This window comes from Barbus barbus, assembly GCF_936440315.1.
Source record: "Barbus barbus genome assembly, chromosome: 39".
Lineage (NCBI taxonomy): Eukaryota > Metazoa > Chordata > Actinopteri > Cypriniformes > Cyprinidae > Barbus > Barbus barbus.
The window spans coordinates 5,260,152-5,272,237 of record NC_136717.1 but is presented as its reverse complement, the minus strand read 5'-3'; positions in this window follow the sequence as shown (position 1 = coordinate 5,272,237).

Here is a 12,086-nt window from a genome sequence, read left to right as displayed (position 1 = left end):
ACATGACCATTTATGCAGGTACGACCATAGATATGTATAGGTAGATTCCCTATTATTTAGATTCCGGATGCATTTGCGTGCTTGGAGCAGTCGAATGGGGAATCTACCCATACATATCTATGGGTACAATAATGAACATGATGTTATTGTTTACACGGTCGTCAAGTATACGCAGAGCAAATGTGGGCAGCCACGCCATAGTTTTCAAAAGTCTCCGTTTTGGTCCGTTTACACTGAAACACAACCCTGGAGTTTTCAATCTAAAACGGGGTCTGCAGCGTTTTCAAACGTCTCCGTTTTCGAGGAGTAGTGTAAACGATATGGATAATGGCGTATCCGTAGCAAAAGTTATGCATTTAAAACGAAAACGCACTAGTGTAAACGGGGCCAAAGTCACTGTTTTGCAAGTCACAAGTAAGTCTTGAGTCTTTGCAAGTCCTCAACTTTATGTCCTAAACAAGTCTGGCACCACACCTTTAAGAATCAGAATCAGAATGAGCTGTATTGGCCAGGTATGTTTACACATACGAGGAATTTGTTGTAGTGACAGAAGCTCCACAGTGCAACAGAAAGACAGCAACAGGACAGGACACAGATAATAAAAGAATAATATACAAATAGGCAATGTACAAAACAGCAAAAACAATATATAATATAGACAATTATGTGTGTACAGGTCTGATATGTGCAAATTTGAAATGAGAGAAAAAAAGTAAGTGTGGTAAATAATTTATAATAGAGTTGGGTGTTCCACGTTTAGTCAAGTGTTCATGAGATGGATTGCCTGAGGGAAGAAACTGTTTCTGTGTCTGGCCTTTCAGGTTCACAGAGTGTGCTGGATGTGAGGGGTCCAGAGTGATTTAACCAGCCTTTTTCCTCACTCTGGATGAGTACAGCTCTTGGAGACTGAGGAGGGTTGTACCAGTGTTTCGTTCAGCAGTCCGGACTACTCTCCGTAGTCTTCTGAGGTCAGATTTGGTAGCTGAGCTGAACCAGACAGTTATTGAAGTGCAGAGCGGTGGGCAAGTGAAGTAACCGGTGTTGCGGTATCACCGCCATCTATCTGTCTATCGCAGCAAGCCTAGGGGAGAGCAGGGGGGTTTCTACTGAAGTCCATGATCATCTCCATAGTTTTAAGAGTGTTAAGCTCCAGGTTGTTAAGACTGCACCAGGCAGCCAGCTCCTTAACCTCCTATCTGTAAGCAGACTCGTCACCGTCCTGGATGAGGCCGATCGGTGTGGTGTCATCTGCAAACTGCAAACTTGGAGAAATGGTGAATGGTCTCTTTAATTGCTATTCATATATGCTAATCAGTGTTGCCATATTGGATGGATGATTTCCAAGCCAAAAGTTAACTGAAACCCACCCACTCCAACAAAATAACGCCCAAACATTAACTGTCAAAATAATGTGATAGAATATTGCCATGTCAATCAAGGTTGATAAGGATCATTTTTAAATCCTTAATACAAAATAATATAGAAATCTATTTGAAAAGAGAATTATTACCAAATATGTAAGCAGACATGTCAAAATGGCAATCAACGAATTTCCCAGTATCCGAGAAAAAAAAAAAAAAACATGCATCATTTTCAATGTCAGCAGTCAGAACTAGAGGAATTATTTTGTGAAGTACATATTGAAGAATACAATACATAACTTTCAGTCAAAACTAATGTAATCCAGCAGCTTTGAAGGATATACCAATCTGGACCATTTAAAAGATGTTTTGATTTTGATTCAATTATTCAGCTGTACTCTGATTTCAGAGTTACACTGACATCAAGAGCCTTCATGTCATCTCCCTCCACAGGTGTGATTCACGTTTTGAGAGTTGAGGCACTCTCCCAATCTTTTCCATGCAACTTTTATTTAGGTCACTCTGGCATTTTGATTACTCAAATATACAGCTATACATTCAAAATCTGATCCCTTATAGCGCTAAAAAACCCATCGCTCCTGAATCATCACATCTGACTGCTGATCCCTACAATTTTGTCCACTCACTCAAACCAATTTTTACCCACACAATCAAATTCAGATGTAGAAAGTGACACTTAAATGCAGATTAATAAATGAATGCAGTGTGTTGTCAATTATTTTTATTAGAATTTAACATGGTTTTGTTTTGGCTTGCACTGCATGTATGTATTGAACATATTCACTAAAAATACCCTATAACAATTAAAACCATTAGAATTTAAAATGTTTATTTCTTACCTGGAATAAAGGTGAGAAGAGTGTTTGCTCATCTGCAATATGTCTCTAGGACATATCCTGTCAGGTGTCAAATAGACATTTCACGAGTTCACACTTGCATATAATTTCAAGGGGTAAAGTTTAATGCGTATTTGGCGTGCTGTCCGAGGGCTCCGAGCTCGGAGTTCAGCCCGAACCCAGAGTACTCCCTCCTTATGTAAGTGCTTAGGACTAGAAGGGGTGGTGGAGGGATGCTGCAAAACTGTCAATGGAATGAGGTGGGACTGCTGAGTGTATATATATATACCTCTTACCATTGATTGCGGAGTGCTCTCCACTTGTGTTAATTATCTGAACGTGCTCCTCCCGAACTTTGTTAATAAAACATCATTTCACGAGTTCACACTTACATATAATTTCAAGGGGTAAATTTTAATGCGTATTTGGCGTGCTGTCCAGAGGGAGGGCTCCGAGCTCGGAGTTCGGCCCGAACCCAGAGTACTCCCCCCAAAAGGCTAAAGAGCAGAGGAGAGCCACCGAACTAAAGACCCCCCCAAATGAGTGCCGAGTTTGGCGGGCTGGTATCTCGAGAAAGGGTCTGGATGTTTGCCCAGGCGGCTCACTGTGCCTGGACTGACGGGCCCTTCTGGCCTGCAACGGGGAGCAGTTGTAATTTGGAGCGACCGATCGGGAGAGTTTGCGCCTTCTTTCTCCGCTGTGAGACCAATGCTCGCTGGACAGAAAGAGGAAAATGAGAGCTTGACCAGGAGATTTTCTCACACTGTGGCCGCTGTGAGACCCAATGCTCGCTGGACAGAAAGAGGAAACAGGAAAGAGGAAAAATGGGAGCTTGACAGGGAGATTTTCTCACACTGCGTCCGCTGTGAGACCAAATGCTCCTCGCTGGACGAAAGAGAAAGCGTAAGTGCTCTACCGGGAAAGTTCTCACTGCGTCCGCTGTGAGACCAAATGCTCGCTGGACAGAAAGAGGAAACAGGGAAGAGGAAAATGGGAGCTTGACCGGGAGATTTTCTCACACTGCGTCCGCTGTGATACCAAATGCTCCTCGCTTGACGAAAGAGAAAACGTAAGTGCTCTACCGGGAAAGTTCTCACTGCGTCCACTGTGAGACTAAATGCTCGCTGGACAGAAAGAGGAAACAGGGAAGAGGAAAATGGGAGCTTGACCGGGAGATTTTCTCACACTGCGTCCGCTGTGAGACCAAATCCTCGCTGGACAGAAAGAAAAAACAGGAAAGAGGAAGATGAGAGCTTGACCGGAAGATGAAACAATTCTTTACTGGAATGCCTGACTGTTGGAGAACAGATTTGAGGTGTTTCTGGAACCAAAAACGTGTCACAGGTTTTTTGGATTCGTCTATGAATAGGGGTTCCAGAGGAGATTTAGCCTGAGAGCTTCTCCATTGCAAATATGCCAGAATTGACTGGTATGGTTGGATTGGCGATGAGAGGTTAAAAATGTAGATGAAATGACCTTTTTTGGTTTGGTCGGTCTTGCTTTGTTTAATCAAATATGAAATTGTTTCACCATCTAGTACTGATAAGTCTGAGATGGTGGGGTGGATTTTTGGGTCGAATTTGGAAGTGATGGCGAGTTCCGAGCATCTAAGAAAACCAAAAAAGGCTAGGATAAACATGGCGTCGAGTGTGCGAGCGGTACTGATGGGCTGGTAGCCTGTGCGGAGGCCGTGAATACATTTGGTGAGAATGTCTAGCGTTATGGGTTGTCTGGCGTCGGGACGGGTGGGCTGGGATCTTTGAATCCCTTTGATCAGGAGGGAGGTTTGTGAATTGTTTATCTCAGGGGAAGGAGCGCCGTACATCAATTTATGGAAAAACTGGATGCCGCTCAAGTAACCTTTGATGGACCCGACTTGAAGGCCCTTAACGCTATTGAGGTGATTGAAAGAAGAGAAAAATCAGGGAAAGGCATGTTATAAGAGACATAGAATGTTTTGAAACATCTTCAAGCAGTTACGTAGGTTTGGAGGGTCCTGGGAGAAACTGCTTGGAGGATAGTGTCGAGCGATGCGTCAAGCAGGGGTTTAACAGGTGGGTTACGGGAATATTAGTTCTGAATAGCGAGGTACTGGAGTTGGGAATTGATCCGCCTCTGGAGCCAGTGTCCTGAATTTCTGGAACAGAAAACGAGACAGGGAGTCAGCGATTAGGTTTTCTGACCCAGGGATGTGTTTAGCAATTATGATGAATTGGTCGCAAGCTGAAATCCAGGTGAGACGCCTTAAGAGTGGCATCAGAGCAGGTGAATGGGAATGGCCTTTGTTAATGCAATGCACTGTTGCGTCGTTGTCGCAATGCACTAAAATGCTACTAGCAGCCCATTCTTTCCCCCACAGAAAAGCTGCTACCACGAGAGGGTAAAGCTCGAATAGAGCTGAGGATTGAGATATGTCCTGGAGCTGCGGTGGCCACGGAGCCGCGAACCAACGACCTTGAAAAAATCCCCCGAAACCAATTGAGGGGGCGGCGTCTGTGAACAGTTGGATATCGGTCGGGGACGAAACAAGGTTTTTATAGAAAAAGGATAGGCCGTTCCACTGGTTTAGAAATGTTAACCATAGCCTGAGTTCGTCGCGACATGCTCGAGTTATAGAAATGAGGTCCTCTAGCGAGTGGACGGAGGACGCGAGTGAGAAGAGATGCGATATGAAGGGGCGGCCCTGCGGAATGATGCGCATTGCGAAGTTTAAATGGCCGAGCAGGGATAGGAGTTCGCGTTTTGAACAATTTAATTTTTTAAGGAGAGTAGAAGAGACAAGAATTATTCGATACATTTTCTCTTTGGGCAGGGATGCTTGGAATTTGTCTGAATCCAAATGAATTCCTAGGAACTCAATGGATGTTGCAGGGCCCATGGTTTTTTCCTCTGCGATAGGAATTCCTAGCTCAGGAAAAACGTTTTGGACTGTGAGGATGTGCGCGGCTGGGATAGCATTGGGAGACGAGATTATTAAAAAATCGTCTAGCAGGTGAATGAGGTGGGGAATGGCGTAGTTGTTCGACAAAATCCAGTAGACGGCTTCTGATAGCATGTCGAAAATTTTAGGGCTGCTTTTGCATCCGAACGTTAAACGCACTGCGAAATAATATTTCCCGAGCCAGCGAACTCCAAATAGGTGCCAAGAATCTGGATGTATGGGCATTACTTTGAAAGCAGATGTAATGTCAATTTTTGCAAGCCAAGCACCCCGACCTGCGATTTTGATTATGTCGATAGCCTGATCTATGTCGTGGTATTTCAGCGAAAATTCATCGAGAGGGATCAAGCGGTTTATGCTTGGGAACGGGGAATTGTGTGGGGCTGACAGGTCGATTATTAGGCGTTTTTTACCCGAGAATTTTCTTGTAGCCACTCCGATGGGGCTAATACGAAACAGATTAAATGGAGGATTGTCAAACGGGCCAATCATGAAGCCTGACTCAACTTCTTTTTTGATCAGTTTGTTTACAACTTCAGGTTCTATGAGGGCGGATTGAAGATTATTACATGTGATGTTTTGGGAGAGTGGGCATTCTAAGCCGGGTTTAAATCCATTTTTTAGACCTGACAGCAGATAATGAGTAAATTCAACGTCCGGGTGATGAGCTAGTTCGAATTGCATGCGTGAAATATTTACAGGAGTCGCCAAATAATTTTTAGATTTTTTATTCACAGATTTGTAAACTGGACATATACAGTGGGGATCGAAAGTTTGGGCACCCCAGGTAAAAAAAATTATTAATATGCATAAAGAAGCCAAGGAAAGATGGAAAAATCTCCAAAAGTCATCAAATTACAGATTAGACATTCTTATAATATGTAAAAAAAAGTTAGATTTTATTTCCATCATTTACACTTTCAAAATAACAGAAAACAAAAAAAGGCGTCTGCAAAAGTTTGGGCACCCTGCAGAGTTTATAGCATGCACTGCCCCCTTTGGAAAGCTGAGACCTGACAGTGTCATGGATTGTTCTCAATCATCGTCTGGAAAGACCAGGTGATGTCAATCTCAAAGGTTTTAAATGCCCAGACTCATCGGACCTTGCCCCAACAATCAGCACAATGGGTTCTTCTAAGCAGTTGTCTAAAAAACTGAAACTGAAAATAGTTGACTCTCACAAAGCAGGAGAAGGCTATAAGAAGATAGCAAAGCGTTTTCAGATGCCAATATCCTCTGTTCGGAATGTAATTAAGAAATGGCAGTCATCAGGAACAGTGGAAGTTAAAGCAAGATCTGGAAGACCAAGAAAAATATCAGACAGAACAGCTCGCAGGATTGTGAGAAAAGCAAGTCAAAACCCACGTTTGACTGCACGATCCCTCCAGAAAGATCTGGCAGACACTGGAGTTGTGGTACACTATTCCACTATAAAGAGATACTTGTACAAATATGGTCTTCATGGAAGAGTCATCAGAAGAAAACCTCTTCTACGTCCTCACCACAAAAATCAGCATTTGAACTTTGCAAATTAACATATAGACAAGCCTGATGCATTTTGGAAACAAGTTCTGTGGACCGAAGAGGTTAAAATATAACTTTTTGGCCGGAATGAGCAAAGGTACGTTTGGAGAAGAAAGGGCACAGAATTTAATGAATGTCCAACTGTTAAGCATGGGGGTGGATCAATCATGCTTTGGGGTTGTATTGCAGCCAGTGGCACAGGGAACATTTCACGAGTAGAAGGAAAAATGGATTCAATAAAATTTCAGCAAATTTTGGACGGTAACTTGATGCCATCTGTGAAAAAGCTGAAGTTAAAGAGAGGATGGCTTCTACAAATGGATAATGATCCTAAACACACCTCAAAATCCACGGTGGATTACATCAAGAGGCATAAACTGAAGGTTTTGCCATGGCCTTCACAATCTCCTGACCTCAACATAATTGAAAAGCTATGGATAGACCTTAAAAGAGCAGTGCGTGACAGACAGCCTAGAAATCTCAAAGAACTGGAAGACTTTTGTAAGGAAGAATGGGCAAAGATACCTCAAACAAGAATTGAAACACTCTTGGCTGGCTACAAAAAGCGTTTACAAGCTGTGATACTTGCCAAAGGGGGCAGTACAAGATATTAACTCTGCAGGGTGCCCAAACTTTTGCAGATGCCATTTTGAAAGTGTAAATGATGGAAATAGAATCTAACTTTTTTTGACATATTATAAGAATGTCTAATCTGTAATTTGATGCCTTTTGGAGATTTTTCCATCTTTCCTTGGCTTCTTTATGCATATTAATACAAATTTTTACCTGGGGTGCCAAAACTTTCGATCCCCACTGTAATGCGGGCATGAGCGCCGCCACAGAAGCTACAGATATGCATGAACCGGCAACGCGATCTGTTACATTTACCCGCGTTGAAATGGTTACAAGGATGTCTGCTTTCGTCGAAAGTGGAATCCTGGTTTGCGCTGGTGGTTGCTGCACGAGGCACGTAGCTGGTGGATTTAGATGTGCTTGTTCCCGGGTGGGGAAGAGAGGAAGGGTTAACCTGCGGGCATGACGCGGTCGTGTGCGCTACTGACCTGCAGACCGCGCAAGAAATGTTTTTGCAACCTAAAAACACCCTGCTGTCGAGTGCGCCCCAGTATGTGCACTGGTTCCACTGTGCGACTCGCACGGCACGTTTGGCTGAAAAAAGTTTATGGTACGTGAAGAAGTGCCCAACCCCATAGGACAGTGCGAGTTCGGCTATGATTGCTTGATAATCATTCAGTTCGCGTCGCCTGTGGGGGAAAGCTGAATAGATGATTTCAGTGTAACGGGAAAAAGCAATTGAAAATTCTGAAAATGAAAGAACGCGAGATGAGTGAGTGTTTGAGGGTAACAGAGAAATCCCCGCAATCTATTTGGCGGTCTGGTTCAGCTGCGGGGAGTAAAGGTCTACATCCGCACCTGAGAGGATCTGTGCGCGGATGTTTTGGGATACTGGTGGTGGTTCCATGGCGTTGGACGGAACGGGCATCGGTGTTGCTGTGAACAGAGAATAAGGTGATTTTTGTTGTAACATAGAACTGGAAAGGGTATAAGCCGGGTCTGCAAATGTCGGCGGCGGCCTCACGCTTGGATGACATGCTGTGGCTTAAAAAGGAAAGTTAGTTGGAGGATATGAAGGAATGGAAGGATTATATGATGAAAAATGGGCTTGAGCTGCAAGCGGAGGCGGGCCCGTGCTTGTTTGAGCTACTGGAGCTGTAGGCCACTGGAAGTGGGTGGGGTTGTAACCTGTTGGGTGAGACTGTTGAAGTGGTTGGACCTGTGCTGCTAGCGGTGATAGCCTTGCGCTAGTGTCTGTGACAGGAGCTGGAGGCCACTGAAAAGGAAAAGGGTTATAAACAGCGGGAGTATAAAACTGAGTGGTTGTGGGGAGGCCGCTGGGCCCGGCTGTGGCAGCAGAAGCCGTGGTGGAGGGCTGGGCCTCATTGAGAGGTGGGAGTGCCATGGCGGAATCTGGTGCGCGGCCCAGGCTCGCTGAAGGCCTGTTGCTGCGTCTTGATGGGCGAAGCGATCCGGATCCTGTGCGGGAAGATGACGGTGGTGACTGGGCAGGCGATTTTTGCTGCGGGCTTTGCTCTGCCTGTGGGTCATCTTGGGAGTTGACTGTAAGGAAACGTACAGATCATACAGCTCCGCCTTGTTCATTTTCCACGAAGCGTGTATGTCTGAATTCCCCTGTGCTTGTTTTAATCCAGCTACGGTCCATTTCCTGATAGGTGGGATCGTCGGGACGGCCGAGTGGTAGGAGGAAGCCGGGGAAGAAGATGGAAGTCTTGCCGGGGGCGGTGAAGACTGGCCACGGCGTCTTGGTGAGCGCAGGGCTGTTCGGGCCGGTGTGCGAAGAAGCCTGGGGCTCAGGTGCGACGTCCGGCGTAGGAGGTATGGTCGTGGGACCGGTGGAATGCGCAGGTGCATCCCTGGCAAAGTTTGCTTCTTCGTCGGAGGAAGAGCTTGGACGTTGAGACATTGCTGCAAAACTGTCAATGGAATGAGGTGGGACTGCTGAGTGTATATATACCTCTTACCATTGATTGCTGAGTGCTCTCCACTTGTGTTAATTATCTGAACGTGCTCCTCCCGAACTTTGTTAATAAAACATCATTTAGAAAATGTCTTTAAGAGGTTTATGATTTAGAATGTATGTAAAACTGACATTTTAAAGACATTTATCAGACACTTTACAGAGGTACATTTGAAACATTTGTAACTACTTCATCACACCATCGAGACTTTAAAATAATATGTAATATAGATGGGTGTAAGAGGAGCTACAATAATGTCAAGTTTTACGTATACCATAAAATGTAACTGCCCTCCATCCAGGAAGACTCATGAATGTGAAACAAATCATTCCGACCTCATGGAGACAGAGAGCTTGCAATACATTGATGACAACTGTGTCCCTCATTTTGATCTGAATATACTTTTGAGTGGTCTGAAACATCATATTGCTCTTTTTATTTTGAATCTTCAAGAAAATCAACTCAGAAAAATCACAGGTAGGTGAGTTTGATCTGGGTTTGAGTTAAACTCTGCAGCACATTGACCCTCCAGGGCAACATTTGAGGAACCCTACCTGTATATATACCCATATCTATGGAAGCCCGTTTCCACCACTGAATAAAAAAATTAAAAAGGTAATTGCGACTTTTTATCTCACAATTCTGACTTTTTTCTCAGAATTGCATGATATAAATTCGCAATTGCGAGTGATAAAGTCAGAATTGTGAGATATAAACTCGCAATTCTGAGAACATATCAGTCTTTTTTCCTCCCTCAAAACTGGACTTTAAATCGCAATTACGAGTTTATATCACGCAATTCTGACTTTATATCTCACAATTGCGAGTTTGTCACAATTCTGTGTAAAAAGGTCACAATTGCGAGTTTGTATCACGCAATTATGAGAAAAAAGTCAGAATTGTGAGATGAAAATTTTTTAATTCAGTGGCGGAAACGGGCTTCCATACATATCTGATGAAGGTCCAGCTAGAGAAAAAGGACTTTTTTGACTTTTCAAAGAAGCGGCAAAAAAGCTTCAGGTGACTTTTTGGAAGATTTTTCTGACGGGAAGATATTCCAAGAACAACCCTTTTTTTGAGATCCAAATGTAGTGCGGTTATATACCTCTACAGAGATGAATTTGAAGTGGTTAACCCCCAGACTTCCAAACAGACTTCCAAACGTGCAGCTTTCTACTTCACTTTTGAAAATCTATAACCAGATTACAAATCTCAATTGAGACATATACATTTATGCATACTTTTGAGACATCAACTTCTTTTGTTTTAAGGACATCCATCCGGCACATTAGAGCAAATTTCGAAGCAGATTTCATGCATATTTCCTAACTATGTCGATTCAAATGTCGCGCTGTGAATGTGGCTCATGCAGGGAACCTGGCTCTGGGTGCTACAAAGGCCACTGTGCAGGTGATTGGCAAGGCCACGGCCTTTGGTAGAAATTGCTTTCCCCCTCGGGAGGGCCCCCTCTATTGCTGGGCCCTTGGAATTGTCACAACCTTCTATATATTTATAATATCTAAATGCAAAATCTAATAAAAGAAAGTAATTACGTCTGAAAACACATGTATAAGCAGCTAGGGAAATACACATTCCTAAACAAAAACACATATCTAGTATTACACCATGGTATTACATTTGAGTTTCTGTATTTATTTCCACCAGATGACAAATGTGCCTTCATTCACTGGGTTTGAAATGTCTTTTACTCTTAATTTTACCTTAAATACTGCTTAAGTTAAAAAATAGCTAAATTTGTAATAAACTGTTTATTTTAGGAGAAACATTGGGCGTCATTCATGAAACATTCGTAAATATAGGAGTAAATTCCGAGTAATTTGCGCATAAAACAGACCTTTCCGAAAACTCTCCTCTGGATTCACAAACGCTTCGTAAACGTCCAATTTGATAGTTAAACGTGTATGTTAATGAATTCCAATCATTCATAATGGGGCGCTCGTGCACGGTCATTCACAATTAGCATAATCCCCACCTATGACTACAGCTACGCAAATTTCGTGTCCAGGAACGCAGTGGAATATTCTGGTCTACTTTCTCAAGTTTGGCTCCAGTATATTGCATAAATGCAAAAAAGACTAATAGGCCACATGGCTAACAATAAATATTCAATAACGTGTGTCCACCAAAGTGTTTTTAGCCACCTGAAAAATGACAGGTGCTCTTCTGAAAACGGCCAGCTGGTGGCACTTAAACGCTTTTGTGGCACAGCGTTTTTCCCATAGACTGTAAAAAAAAAAAGTTTTTCCAGCAGTCCATTTGGTTGCTATGAAGTGGAATATCCATGGCAGTAACATGTTACTAGTATCTCACTTTGAACAATATTACTGAATATAAAATGCAGTAACCAGCAATATTCATACTTCTCTATTGTTGTTCAGTTGTTGTACAAGTAGGATGATTGGTCGGTGTAGTATTTGTCCCGCCCCTCCTCCATTGATTGGATGGCTGGGTAAAAAGTAACAGTGACAAGCGCTGCGTTCTACCCAAAGCTAAACAGTTGATTAACTCGCAGCTACAAAAAAAAAATAAAAACCGAGCAAATGAACTTGTAAAATATTATAATGGTATTGCATCAAAATTCAGTGTCATCACTTTTCCAAAAAGAACACAGAACGTTTTACGCACCATTTACACGCAGTAGGGAGCAGGTGTAAATTTCTTTCATAGCAACTATCGTTTTGAAAATACGAACATTGGGTCTCATTCACTAATAAGTGCGTACGTTTTTCGTATATATACGCACATTTGAACTTCTCACGAAAACTTTCCGCCTAATTCACAACACGTGTGTACGCACATGAGCTTGTTCTTAATCTCGTTCTTCTGT